Source organism: Xiphias gladius, chromosome 8 (assembly GCF_016859285.1).
Source record: "Xiphias gladius isolate SHS-SW01 ecotype Sanya breed wild chromosome 8, ASM1685928v1, whole genome shotgun sequence".
In the NCBI taxonomy this organism is placed as follows: Eukaryota; Metazoa; Chordata; class Actinopteri; order Istiophoriformes; family Xiphiidae; genus Xiphias; species Xiphias gladius.
In genome coordinates, this window is record NC_053407.1 from 7,271,078 (window position 1) to 7,287,011 (window position 15,934).

Sequence of the window (15,934 nt, forward strand, 5' to 3'; positions counted from 1 at the left end):
AACATAGGTGTTCTAAATTTTTTGACTGTATGTATGTATGTATGTATATATACTTACATACATACATATACGATTTTAGTCATTTTGATTTTAATACAGACACCTAATACCACTCTATGTCTCAATCTGGATGGTAAAAACACCGCCGCCCAGCTTTTATTTTGAAAGTAGAAGGAAGGGTCTAACAGGATTACTCTTCACGTCCAGGTCATATTGAACAGGTGATGCTTTTATTCATTGATTTAGGCTATATATATGTTTTCCTTTAACGCTTACTTACTGCTATTGTTTTCGCAATCAGCTGGTCGCTGGTAAAAAAAAGTGATTGTCTAACATGTCGGACCAGTCAGCAATGTTCAGCACTGCAAACTTCAGGCCAGTAGCTCTAGTTTGGTTATAGGGCCTTTTGTGGGTTAGGAATTTGTCCAAGGACCAAAGTTTTGGCTTTCTAGGGTTGAAACGGGGCATTTTGCACAGTTTCTATTAGGAGTCAGTGCTAGAAAGGAAAAACACAAACTCACTGTAAAGAGGAGAAGCAGAGTTGGACAGACGGATGGATGCAGTGTGTCTTTCCCACTCTCATTCCATCTCATCTAAATGGAAAAGCTTTACTTTGAGCTGTTTAGTTAGGTAAACTTCTCAGGTACAGTCTATCCACTCTTAATAGGACGTGCGAAGCCCAGAGGTGGGGGGCAGACTGAGAGGTGGCGGGGGGCAAAGAAAAACACAGAGAGGCAATGAGAGGGAAAGTAGTTGTCCTGCATTCTTCTCATCCGTTTTAATCAATAACTTTTAATCCTCAGAGATTCATTGCATCAGTAATCTCCCGTCCTCGCATCCTCATTTCTTCTCTCCATTTCTCAGTGTTGACACTACTGTGACTTTATATCTTCAGAGAGTATTCAGACCCCTTGACTTTTTGCAAGCTTTATTGTGTTGTAGATTTAATTTTAAATCAATAAAACTGCCATTTTTGTCCATCAGTCTACACCCAATAACCCAAAATGACAAAAGGAAAACCAATTTCAGAAATTATTGCAAATTTATTAAACGTCAAATCTCTTATTTACAAGAACATTTCCATATACGTCCATGTACTTATGAATGAATACTTCCTGCTCATGAGATTTGGTCCTTAGCATAATCAGTGCCCCAAAATAGTCATCTAAGGCTGTTCAATGTGTTTGTGGACAAGTATCATGCCCTAAAATATCAACGAGAGAGAGAAAGGACTGAATTTCACACCACAGACAACAGTAGAGTAATACTACTACGGTCGTCGATGGTAGGTTATCATAGACCTATACCATGACGAGGTCCGGACAGGGACAAGACCGATGCAAAAAAAGCGTCTTTCTAAAGCAAAGAGGTCCATGACATAATGGGAGGCTGTCAAAGAGATTTAACAGTCAGGGAGATCACTACAGAATACCATTTTGATACACCACCACAATGGATTTGAAACGAAGCCAGACTTTCAGCTTTAATTCAAGGGGTTTAACAAAAATATCACATTAACGTTTAGGAATTACAGTCATTTTTATACACAGTCCGTCATTTTCAGAGACTCAAAAGTATGACAATTAACAATTTATCAGTTTCATGTGGCCTCTTCCGTCATTATTTCATGATGAATTAGGCAGATAAGATTCCAAGGGTTGATTTTGCATTTGGTAACTGTTAATAGGAACTCTCAATATGCATTCAGAGGGTTAAGCACAAGGAACACTCAAGAACAGAAAACAGAAAACATCTAAAAAAGCCTGCCCAGTTCTGGGTCAAGATTCTTTGGACAGATGAAACAAAGATGCACTTGTACCAGAATGATGGGAACAGAAGAGTATGGAGAAGGAAACGAACGGCTCATGATCCAAAGCATACCACATCATCTTTCATACATGGTGGAGGCGATGTTATGGCATGGGTATGTATGGCTGCCAATGGAACTGGGTGACTGGTGTTTATTGATGATGTGACTGCTGATAGAAGTAGCAGGACAATTCTGAAGTGTTTATGGCTGTACTATCTGCTCAGATTCAGCTAAATACTGCTAAACTGACAGGATGGTGTTTCATAGTACAGATGAATAAGGATCCGAAACATACTGCAAAAGTAACTCAAGAGCTTCTCAAGGCAAAGAAATAGAATATTCTTCAATGACCGAGTCAGTCACCTGACCATCAACCGACCTGAGCATGCTTTTCACTTACTGAAGACAAAACTGAGGGCAGAGAGACCACAAACAAGCAGCAACTGAAGGCAGCTGCAGTAAAGGCCTGGCAAAGCATCTCAAGGGAGGAAACTCAGCATTTTGTGATGTCCATGGTTTCAAGACTTCAGGCAGTCACTGACTCCAAAGGATTTCCAACAAAGTATTAGAATAATGCGATATTTTTGTTAAACCTGCTGAATTAAAACTGAAAGTCCATGTTTGAATCACATCTTGATGGCTTTGTTTCAAATCCCTTGTGGTTGTGTACAGAGACAAAATTACAAAAATTGTGTCACTGTCAAAATACTTATGGACCTAACCATAGGATGCAGGACATGGTCCTATAAGAGTGACCAATAGTTACACATAACACTCTTCTCTGTACTCCACTACTTTCCAAAGTGAAATTTTGTACTTTTTACTCCACTACATTCATTTAACATATATATGTACTAGTTGCTTGTCAGATTAAGATTTATTAAAACATTAATAAAGTTGGAGTGTTTTTACATTGGGATATTGGTAAGTACTTCTTCTGCTGCTTTACAGAGCATTTCCTCCAAGACATATTGGGCAAAACAAATCAGCAGTATGTTAACCTATACAATGCTGTGGTTACCTGCTCATCACCCAAATTTCTCAGTCAGTGAGTTCGGTGATTCTTGCTAAAGCCCATCTGCAAGATTCAGTGCTGCATAGATTAAAAAAAAAATACACATGAAGTAAATATAAAGACCTTAAGGATGTCATGACTACAATGCTAGAGTTTGAATACAATGCATAGTCAGGGCACCACATTCTTGTTGTTTATTGGTTCACCTTGCCATACACACCAGTACCTCTTCTTTCTTTCTGTTTTCCTCTCTCTCTTCCTACCTCCTGTCTGCTCTCTGTTACTCTCTCTCCCCTGCCTCTCTGCCTCTCCTCTGATATGAAAACTTTATTGGATGCTGGCAGAGTCCTTGAGGGGAAACACTTTAAATGTCTCTGCAATTACACTTCTAATAATGGCTTCATACACATACGCACACTGAGACACACATGCTGCCGGGGGCTGACAGTGACACAAAGGAAGTGGAAGTTACTCTGTCAGTCAGTAAGGCTATTAATCTCTGTCACCTGAAGCTGTGCGCATGTATACGTGTGCAGATGTGTGCGAATGCCAGCCAACAGTTGGCAGGAAACTGTTGTGTGTGTGTGTCCTGACCTAGACGATCAGTAGCTGGCCAGCTGTGGGGACCATTTAAGTCTTTTAAGTCTTACTTCCATCCATTGTTTGTGTGTGAGGAAAACCATGTATATATCTATTTATGTAGTATGTGTGTATGTCATGATTTGCTGATAGCAGCACAGGCAGAGGACCCAAAAACTGACACACAAATGCAGACTATTGCAGTGAATTTGTCTTTAATAAATGAAAACGGGCTTACAGGCAGATGGGTGGTTGAGCAAGCAAGCAGAACAGTACAGGCAACAGGAATCCAAAATCAGGTAGCAAGAGCAAAGGTAAATACTCAGGTACACTAGGGAAAACCAAAACAAAAGCAGATGTTCTGACACTGATTAGGGAGAGAGGGCTCGTATAAGTACTAGGAAGCAGATGAGGGAAATCAGGAACAGGTGTGTAAGTGAGCAGGGAAGCTCAGGTGATAGAAAATAAGAAACAGGTGAGCAGGTGAATATGTGACAGAAAGCCAGGGGGCATCTAGTGGGCAGAAGGAGAATGGCAGGTCTGGGGAGAGAAGATGACCTGAGAGGAATGAAAAGGAGCTGGAGACAAAGGTGGATCATGACATATTGTATATCTATACAGCCTTTAAAGCTGCTTAAAGGATCACGAACTGTATTCAATAGACTAAGTCAAATAGCACCGACTAAGGTCAGGGTGATCCTGTCATTTCTCATATACAGTAACTCCACATCTTCATCATCTCAGCATTGATTCCCTGTTCAAGGGGCTGTGGACAGCTATGGGGCACCATAATCACATTTCTAATGTACGGGGAGTGTAAGCAGGGTTCTTAAAATGAGTGTTTGACTGCAGCATCTTTTCAAAACTGGAAATTGTTTTCCTCTTAACCCTGATTCCTCAAGTGTGTGTGTTTATGTGGGAAATTTACACCTCCACAGGCAAAAAATCAAATACATTACATTGTGGAGACTAGTGTGGGAAGTGTATATTAGGTTTACTTCAGTTACTTTAACTGAGCTGAGCATTTTTCTGTTATATTTACTAAAAGGTTTATATGTATTAGTTGGTAAGTATGCTTTCACTTTAGAGGTGTTGACTTTCCTTTACTACATACTTTTCTAGGCTATCACATTATTTTAGAATCTGGGCCAACAACTAAAGACTGACAACTGTCTACACAGCTCAGACTCGGTATATGTTATTGTTAAATGCTTACAGAATAATTGTAATATTTAGTTTGTTAAAAGATTTTGAAATCTCTCTTTCTACTACGGAAGTAAATTTAGTTTAGTATAGAATATTCGCCAAGCTAACAAGCTAAAAGACCATCATGAGTGTAGGACCACTGAGATGCTACGGTCATGTCATTAGCAATAAAATAACTCCACAAAAAGATGATAAATCACAATGTTTGAATTTGGTAACTGTAGTTCCTGGATTTCTGGAGAGCATTTTTTTGACAGAGCTAGGCTAAAGCTTTCCCCCTGCTCCCTGTCGTTGTGTTGATAGAGTAACCATATCCCAGATTGCATCTCTTACCTGATAGAACCATCTGAAATTGATCAATCTCCGCCCTTCACTGTGGGTGATATAACAAAAAAACAAACACTCAGCCAACAGAAGGGGCTTCTGCTGTCTAATAAAGCATATTTAGGAAGGGTTTATAAGCTGTAATTAATAGATGGGTTTTAGAGCAACGTCATCAGTGACAAGCATGGGCAGGTAGGGGACATAAAACATCATCATCCATGACCTACTGCTCTATCAGGGGACATCCATGTTTTTCAGGTGTTGCCCTAAGTGAGCAGGGGCAGGTGCTACCTCTATGGGCCAAACAGGTAACAGTGTTATGCAAAACCATACCACTGCCATGGCTTTCAGTTGTCTTCTGTGACAACTACTTCACCAGTTTCAACTTGGTCCAGAACCTACACGCAAACCTGGGTGACGATCAAACTGCATTAGTGGAGCTCCCTGTACTACAGGCCTGCTGATGGGTTGATTGCAGTGAAATGGTTTGACAATGTGTAAATCTTCTGAGCAATGCCTCTGGGATCATGCCTCTTTTCATGTTTTCCTGTGTTTGAATGCAAACCAGCAATGCTTCATAGCATACACCCAGAAAAAAAGTGGATCTAATGCCTTGAAACCATTTGTGCTGTTGCACCACCACACAGATGATGAAGTCTGATTTATTTCTTCAAAACATTTAGCAGTTTAATTTACTTTTTCTACAGTGTTTTGGCATTTGTAAATGTATTTTAACGTGTCAACAAGAAAATCTGTGGGGTCGTTAAAAAAAATCATTGATTGTTGTTATTATTGTCCCAAGGAAATAAAAATGTAAAAAAAAAAAAAAAATTCCATTGCTTTTTTCTTAGTAAGGACATTAAAGAGTTAAAAACAAAGAAGGATGATGTGTGTTGCATACAAATTCACCTTTAAACAGTATTTAAATGGCTTTCCAGCAAACTGCTTTATTTCTAAATAGTGAGACTGATAAGCTATTATGACCTAGTGGAAATGTGTTGTCTAACCCAACGTTGTGCGTTGATTCTTTGTAGATGAGAAACCCATTTATACTCTTGTTAGCTAACATTTTATGGTTAACTACAATCTTGTGACCGGCTACCAAAGCCCGCTTAATGTGCACGCACCCAGTAATATTTGTAAACAAGCAACCTGTCTATACATAATTTGTTAATTCTTTTTAGATTAATTACAAGCCACTTAGAATCCGAGTGTCTGGTGTTTATTTTCTTTACATTTGGTAATAACTTTCCCACTTGTAAAAATTTCAGAAGAGTAACAAATTTGTAGTGTAACTATGATATTTATTAATTTATTCATATAATTCATGACTGCATCCAGTCTTACAGCACAAGTAGGATACAGAACAGAACACAGGAAAAATGGGAAAAAGCATGGGATGACATGACCATAGGATCCAGTGTCCACAGCTTTAAAACCACAACACAAATGAGCCACTAGGAAGATTCACTTGAGTAGAATACCTTTGTTTTTTCATACTTCTGTCTTTTATAATCCCTTTCTTCAACTGCTTCACTGTTTCACCATATTTCTCCTTGCCAGACCCTCATTCTTTTCCCCCCCCACCTTTCTCCATTGCTCTTCCACCTTCTCCCACCACTGCTTGTCCTCCTTCTTTGTTATTTTGTTTTTTTGGATCATCATTACACCCCATCCATCTCTCTCCCTTCCACTGACCTTCTGCAGCCCCCTCCTTTCCTCCCTCCATCCTTCTCTTCTCTCTGTTTGATGAGGAGAAAAAGAGGAAATAAAGACACCCTGACGAGAAAGATGCCAAATGTCTGGGTCACTCACACACTGACAGCCCACCGCTGTGTGTGTGTGTGTGTGTGTGTGTGTATGTCTGTGTTTGTGTGTGTATGAATGACAGTGGAACAGTAGGGATCTTGAGTATGGGAGTTGAAGTGTTTTTGTTAAACCCTGAAATGCATGCTTACACACACACACACACACACACACACACACACACACACACACACACACACACACACACACACACACACACACACACAGTTGTATAACTGCATGAAAGCAAGGCCAACATCATGCTGTGTAAATCATGGGTTCTGAGAGATGTGATCTTTCACAACTTTCTGTTTAACGTCAGCTTATCGAAGCACTTCAGTCATAAATACTGAAATGCAACCAGACAATGCTTTGTAATGAATGCCTTTATCAGGAACTCACAAAATGAGATTTTGAAAGAAAGGTGCATAGGACTAAGACTATATTACATACATTGTTCTAAATTGCCCCAGAATACTGAATTTTATAGGCTATATTAAAAGACTCTGCTGTGTCCACACAGTGCCTGACCATATGGAGTGTTTTTGCACTTGTGTCTCAAGATACTGATAGTACTATCCCTGGAATGATTTTATATCTAATACTATTATTTTGCTGAAAAGTCACACTTACAATTGAGATTGAAAGTTTAGTTGACAAAACAATCTTACTACAAAGTCTAGTACTTAGTTGCTGTTTTGGTGCTTTCAATTGTATCACAGGACTACAAATTCCATGATTTGTTTAGTATAGGTGGAAGAAGCTTGTGTGTGTATGAATGACAGTGGAACAGTAGGGATCTTGAGTATGGGAGTTGAAGTGTTTTTGTTAAACCCTGAAATGCATGCTTACACACACACACACACACACACACACACACACACACACACACACACACACACACACACACACACACACACACACACACACACACACACACACACACAGTTGTATAACTGCATGAAAGCAAGGCCAACATCATGCTGTGTAAATCATGGGTTCTGAGAGATGTGATCTTTCACAACTTTCTGTTTAACGTCAGCTTATCGAAGCACTTCAGTCATAAATACTGAAATGCAACCAGACAATGCTTTGTAATGAATGCCTTTATCAGGAACTCACAAAATGAGATTTTGAAAGAAAGGTGCATAGGACTAAGACTATATTACATACATTGTTCTAAATTGCCCCAGAATACTGAATTTTATAGGCTATATTAAAAGACTCTGCTGTGTCCACACAGTGCCTGACCATATGGAATGTTTTTGCACTTGTGTCTCAAGATACTGATAGTACTATCCCTGGAATGATTTTATATCTAATACTATTATTTTGCTGAAAAGTCACACTTACAATTGAGATTGAAAGTTTAGTTGACAAAACAATCTTACTACAAAGTCTAGTACTTAGTTGCTGTTTTGGTGCTTTCAATTGTATCACAGGACTACAAATTCCATGATTTGTTTAGTATAGGTGGAAGAAGCTTTCAATTTGTTTGCTTAAGTAAAAGTAGTACCTACTTAATGCAAAAATAAGATAAAAATGAGATAAAAGTCCTGCATTTAGAATTTTGCTTAAAGCAAACTGTGCTTAAAGTGTCCAAAGAACGACTTTCACTGTTATTATGTTATTATTATTGTTATAACATATTCTACTATTGCAATATTATTACAATTGTATTACTTTTTATGCAGCATTTTAATGTTGTAATGACTAGTTTAATGTAACAGTGCATTGTATTTTATAAGCATATCAAATATTTTATTTGTTAAATGTCAATAAGTAACTATTATTCAAAATGTACTTAGTTAAAAATTTAATGATATTATTTAAAAAATGTAACTGTTCAGATGTATTTTGATGAGAGCTTGTCTGAACCCACCTCACCGACAGAACTGGATCCAGTAGATCCACACATTGCTGCTTCATGGCCACAGGGAAAATGCAGCTTGGCCGATGTATATGAAGACAACATATAAACCAAGTAGAAATGTGTGTATTCATGAGGTAAGATGTTGTCAATAGCGCTTAGATCAAGCCTGTCATTTCTCTTTGCTTGTCTCTACAGTTAGATCCGAATTCAGTTCCTAGATGCTGCTGACATGTCCAACAACTGGCTGCCTGTATGCAAACTCTTTCTTTTCAATCCAAATGCAGTTTAGTGCTTGCTTCAATAGTTATTGCAGTTTATGTTCACGATGAAATAGGGCAGGGGAGGACCTGTGACTAAAATGTGTTTTTGGTATTTCAGCTGTAAAATAACAGGCATGAGTGACATTCATTCAGTTACATAAATGACAGATCTCCACTGCGACTGGTTACTGTGCTGTTGTTTTCCACCCATTACCAGTTAAATTATTTGAACTTTGCCTTATGAAGCTCCTGTCCCTCACCACTACCTGTTATCCTGTCATGCTACTCATACACAATAAATTGGAGGCACCTACCCCACCTAGCTTGCCGCATTTGGTTTGGCTGTACTGAAACAGTTCTCCCCATTTCTCGGAAACATTTTCTCTCAGCAGTGTCGTGAATGCATCTTTCTGAAAGAGGAAACTCTAAACTATGACCATTTATTGCCAGGTTTGGCCAGTGTACATTATACTGTATAGTGTATATCAGCAGTGAATGAGCCATGCTAGTGACATACCTCTAGTAATGGAAATGGTGGTTGGTCACTTGGTCAGACTACCACTTTTGTCCAGAATAAAATATATCTCAAAAACCATTGGATTGATCACTTCAAAATGTTATGCGGATATAGTCTCCAGAGAATGACATCTACTGACTTTGGTGATCCCCTGATATCTCAACAACTATTGAATGGACTTCTATGACATAGGTACAGACATTCAACTGTATGTCCCCCCTCAGTATGAATTGTTTCAGTTTGGTGATCTCTTAACTTTTCATTGGGGCAGCGTTCTGACGCTGTCCGACAAGCACACTGGCCCCTATATTCTTGTTTTAAAGAGCAAAAATCTGCATTTTGCTGACCTCCAGTGGCCGGTCATTACACACTGACATAACTGTAAAACACACTTTAAATTTTCTGCCAAAGAGGGTAGTAAAGCTTTTCAGCAGGCCCTAGGTTATTCTTTAGAGATTTAGGTCACACCTAATAATACATTTTAGTCAATACACTAGTTAATTTATGCGTAAAACATGGTGGTGGTGAAATCAGTCAGGAAGCATCCTCACATTCCTGCTCACAGTCTGGTTTTCATCGTCCACCTCAGACTCCAAGGACAGTTCACTTTATTGTCTGCAACGCTTAGTGAGTGCCAAGCAGCTGTTGTCTGTAAAAGATCTTAAACTGTTTACGCACAAACAATAATTACTGATACGCTGACCACTTTCAGTTCGCTGTGGAGGGTGTGGGAGCAACTTCCATACATATCTTTAACTGTCCAAGTCTTAACACAGAGATACGAAGAAGGAAATATAAAAATGTCAATATACCCTATTTGCTACTTTCCTGAAAGTAATATGCACCGAATTGAGGTGACAGTGAAAAAGATGGAGACATAAAGAGAGCTAGGGCAAGTGTTTCTGTTGGTAGGTTTTCTTGCATACTAAGGAGAATGGGTTGTAGATAAATGTTGTTCTCCACACACCTCGCTTCTCTCATATATCTCTGTTAAACCACATCCAGTCATGGCTGCACCAGACAAGGCCAAGCTTTCAGTCTATGTGCGTGCATGTGTGTGTGCGTGTGTCCGTGTGTGTGTGTGTGTGTGTGCATGTACTACATGTGAACATTTATGAGAATGGATGGGACGGCTGTGTTTTTCGCCTTTGAGTTTTTGTGGGATAAATCATGAGAGCTAAAGTTGAGACATTTGCTGCTGTGTGCTGAGGATGTTCGTGTGTGCTTTTTTTCTTTGTGTGTGTGTGTGTGTTTGTCAGTCTGTATGAGGTATTATTTAACCTGCAGAAGCTGTACTTGAAATGCCTGCCTTTTATATTGAGAACTTCAAAAATTGCTTAAAAGCTCTGCAAAATCAGTATACACTGATTTACAAAATGTAGATATTTATTTATAGTGTTATTTATTTTCATATCAACGATGTGTTCTTTTGTGTTTCTGTTGTTGTTCATTTTTGTTTCTGGTTCATCATTGATTGTGTCAGGGGAAGCAGTGTGACTAAACATGAAATATGTATTACTTATTTAAAAAAATTTTTTTTATCCCAAAACTTCACATCCTCTCATCTTCTCATATTTTAAGTCAGATTTCACCATGTGTTTGTTACTGTATTTACCCTCCAAAGCATTCAATACATGAAACACTTAAAGAACTGAGTTTTATGTATTATTTTTTGGACACATTTGTGTCATGTTACTGTATATTGGTCCACTCACTTTATTCTATCAGGTAGCAGTTTCTGCTTTTAGCTGATCAAAGCTGTTTTTCTACACTGTAAAATCTGATAAGTTGAGAAGTTACTTAAAAAAAATATTGAATTTGACTTAAAAAGGTCAAAAACTGTTTTTGTTAAGTTTACTTAAAATGCAGTTGTATTTACTTAATTTTGTTAGGTTAATGCGATGTAAAAATGGCCAGTAAAACTAATTTGTTTTTTTCCAAGTGTTGGCAACTTAAATAAATTAAATTAGCAAAATGGCATTCAAAGTAGCTAAAGATTAGACAAGTTAGGGTAGTGTTTGTTGAAACGACCAAAAATATAAAATGAAAATAAGGAATTCAAAATCCAAAGGAAAGAAAATAAAAATAACATCTGTAACTAACATACAGATTAGAAAAATTATTCTGGTGTTACTTGTAGAGATATTTGTCAGATCAAGCGTCTATGCTTCATGATCCTTTACTGTCATCTCAACCAGCTTTTAGCATCCACATCCACAGCAAAGTTGCATTTTTCAGTCTCTGAAGTTTTGGATTTAGATTACCAGTTCAGGATAATACAAATGAAGAGTTTATGTAGATGGGTGACATATTGAAGGGAAAACTTGAATAAATGAGTAAGGAACATAATGAAGGAAGATTCTTACATTCAGGGCACGAGGGGCCACATAGTGGTTTGATGAGTATGAAGATGATCCTATGTTCATCATATGCTATGGCCTTGTGAAAAGGAATTGGTTCATCATGATAAACATCTGGTCATGCTAAACTGTAAAATGTTTGTTTCATGTATAAACTCTGTTACAGTCTCCTTATCGTTCCACACAGATCTGGGGCCTTATTTATACCAGTTGCATATGCACAAAAAGGGGCCTGAAAAAGTTGTATAACTTTTTTTGCATGCCACTTCCCATGCAAAAGTTTGGATCTCGAAGGGATTATTATAGATCCACTTTATCATAGAAATTCAAACCAGCAGTGTCATTTGTTCTTGCGCCAGTGACCCATAGCTATTCCATAAGCACCTTTCAGTTGTAAGAGATAGAAGCCAACTCAAATCTCAAATCAAATTCCACTCAATATTTCATCAGCGCTTTCTCACCATCACATTCCCCACCCGTGGAGCACAGAGGAGAGGCCCAGACTGTATGCTACTGACACTTGTGGTCAATTGTGGAGTTACTGCAGCTTGCCTCGATATAATATATATATAATATACTGAGTCCTTTTCATCTGAACCGCGTTAACTAGGCAAACTATTTATACCATGAAGGCAAGACCAACATGTTCATTAGTACATTACATTACAGTGTGTATCATGGTAGTATAGTTTCAAGCAATGAACAAAGGAAATAGGCCTTCATAAGATAGTAGTAGAAAGCACTGGAAATTTTGCTCACCAGCACCAAGCATACCTGCTCACTGAGGCTGGAGATGTAACAGTAAAACGACGGCCAGGGAAACAAATAGGTATTCTATAGAAATCCAATAGAGTGGGAACCTGTTCACGGTGGCTTCAAATGATGGAAGACCATCAAAGTCTCCAAACTTAAACCCCATGGAGCTGGTTTGGGATGAACTGGACAGAAGGTGAAAGCAAAGCAAACTACAAGTGTAACACATTTGTGGGAAGTTCTGGAACAACGTCGTGATCAAGTTTCCAAATAATGTTTCATTTCCATAGTAGAAAGAACGCCACAAGTGTGTTTGGCTGCTAAAAGAGACAACAATTTAGTTAAATGTAGTTCAACAAGAAGATTCCATGATTCCTTATTTTAAAATCTAGAAGCGTTTATTTTTTCTATGCTTTAATTTCAGAAAACACTGGGACATTGAATTATTTAAATTTAAATAACAGCTGAAAAAATTGAGGTGTTACAAAACCTTCGACCGGTAGTGTATATAACATAATGTAATATAAACAAAATAAAATTTTAACTCTTAATAAATAAAACAAATTATATTCCTGAAATCAACACACTGAGTGAAATTTAAAGAGAAAGTAAACATTTTCCATGGCTACTTTAGCTTTACTAATGTTAGTTAATATTAGCTAACATTACCACTCTGCCTTTGCCAGATGCCCAATATTGCCTACCGAAACACAGTTGTAAATGATAAAAGTGTAGCTTTCAAATTAAAAATTTTTTATTTGACTGATTTACCCAGAGATTCAGCAGATTCAGCTGTGTACAACACAAACGAGAAAAATGGACCAGACTAAAACACACCTTTTCATTTGAATTCTGTCCTGTCTCATGATTTTGTGCTGCCTGTCTTTCCTGTGCTGAAAGTCTCTCTCCTGCATCTTGCCACACTCTGTCTGGACATCTTCACCTTTCTGCACTCCTTCATGGCTCAAGTAGTGTTAGGATTATTCCTTTGAACTGACAGTTAACATATCAAATGTGCAGTATAGAGGAAATATAAGTACAAATCCCTTCTATGGTAATCTTCAAAATATCTACCATTAACTGACAATGTCACACTCCTGGGACGATGCAGAATCCTGTATTGTCCTGCCTCAGTGTTATGAACAACATAACATTGGCTTATCGTCCAGACCACAGTCGGGAAGCAAAGGGGAGACTTTGTTCTGCTCAAGGGAGAATTTTTGATAGACGTGGGAATTTGGCTTGGGGTTGTAGCATTTATTTACTGACAAAGAGCCTAAGGTGCGTATACATTGCACTGCTACATTCACAGATATACTGCTAACTTCTAAGTCTCTGCTCCAGTCGCCTGCCTCACACACCCGCTCTCTTTCTCTCTATCGCCCGCTTGCTACGCACACAACCTACACATTGAGCTATCCCTTAAATGAGCTATGCTACGTATGTAACAATATGCTGTCCCAAACTTCTTGAACTTACTGCAGATCTTGCACAGAGAGGATAAATCACAGTGTAATTTGCTTGTTTATTTACTATTGCTACCTCTTAATGCTTAGGAAGTAAAGACTGTTGAAGTAACTTTCTAATGCTTAAGTGCAGTTTCCACACAGTGCAGTGTATGTGTATATTAAGCCATGCAATATCATGACTGATCTCAGAACGGTGGAGGCCAAGTCAAGAGAAGCTTGACAGGCACACTTATGACCATAGCTATTCACCTATCAGAGATCCCATAATTATCCACAATGCACATGCGCAAACATCCAAAAAATGTTGCTCCCCTTCTGCTTGACAAGCGCCGGCCTTTTCCAATTGGATGCAGCCACACACGAAAATGACAGAAACAATAGATGCAACGGCTGGTAGTCAACCTAGCTTCCAGAGACTATGGCCACAAGAGGGCAGTCAATTACAAGATGCATGCAAACAGGCATTATCAAACCCTTTATGGGACAGAACGCTCTTCTGTGATGTAAGGAGAGATATCGCTTCCACGTCGGTATCGTTCTAACTGATGTCTATTTTTAGCTTTAACTGGTCAAGCATTGTTTGTCCTGATGGCATGCCACTGTTATATAGCATGTATTCTGCACCACAGTCAGGCAATATATGTCTGAGTATTTCAGGTTGTGTGTGTGTGTGTGTGTGTGTGTGTGTGTGTGTGTGTGTGTGTGTGTGTATGTGTGTGTGTCTGTGTGTGTGCTACTGAAGCTGCCTATTAAATTTAAACACTGTTTTTTATGACAGACTTTGTAAAAACAGAACACAGGCAGGGCCACAATTTACCCCTTCCACTTAGCACTCTAACAGGCTATCTCTGTATTTCCCCGCACTCATCCCTCTCTCCTCGTAAATCTATCTCTCGTTCTCTCCACTCAAAAGTCCATTATAGCTTCCTGCCTGCAGCTTTCTCTGTTTGTTATCTGTCCCACTCACATTATCTCTTCCTCTCCCTTTGACTCTCCTCTCTCTTCATTATATTGGTAAAATCAGATCTGATGTTCTTTCTCCATTACTTGTTTTTTTTTCTTCTCTCTTTCTTTTCGTCTAGCTGCTTGTGTGTAACCGCTACTTCTCCTGGGGCAGCCACTTTTTATGCCCACCTATTTGTGGCCCTTTGCAGACAGTCTATGCAGATCTTCTGCATTCACTATTATTTTAAATGTATATTCTTTTCCTCTTCTGCTACCTACAACCCCGTTCCCCCTCTGCTTTCCTCATATCTTCCCTCCCTGCTCCCTCTCCCTGTTTCTCGTCCCTGGTGCTGCATGCACTTTATCACTTTTGGCAGTGCCAACTTAAAGAAGAAGAGAATTTATGCAAATGAGGGTCTGAAAAATGAGTGTTCACCTCGGTTGCAATATGCAGAGGAAAGTAGGAAAGTAGCTCCTCATTACAATATTTTCTCTGTGTTGTGGATCCACAGGACAATAATTAAGAATGATTTGTAATGTTGGAACGAAGTGGAACCTCCTCTCCTCCTAGGAAATTCACCTAATACTTTAGTTACTTTACATGTAGACTGACATAGAGCCTTAACCAGCAATTTGATTATAAAACAATTTGACAATGTCAGATGAGAGACAGGCCAACTGGTTGCAGTAAAGTGAGCTTTGTCAGTGTCTGCTGCATTTTGTTTCTATGTTTTGATTGCACACAAATTAAATGAATAAATCTGTTGAGGTATTTTGACATTAACCAAATATATAGGGAAGTATAGAGCTTTTAATAAAATTATTATTTAAAATTATTATTATTATTATTAATAATAATATTTTGTTGAAATGTCTTGCTTTAGGGTTTTAAACTGGTTTAGACTGGTATAATTAAACATTGATTAATCTTTCACCCATGTGCTTCCTGTGAAAATGTTTTACCTCTCCTTTCCTCGTGACAGTCCGTCAGGGATGGACCATCTATGCTTCTCTTCC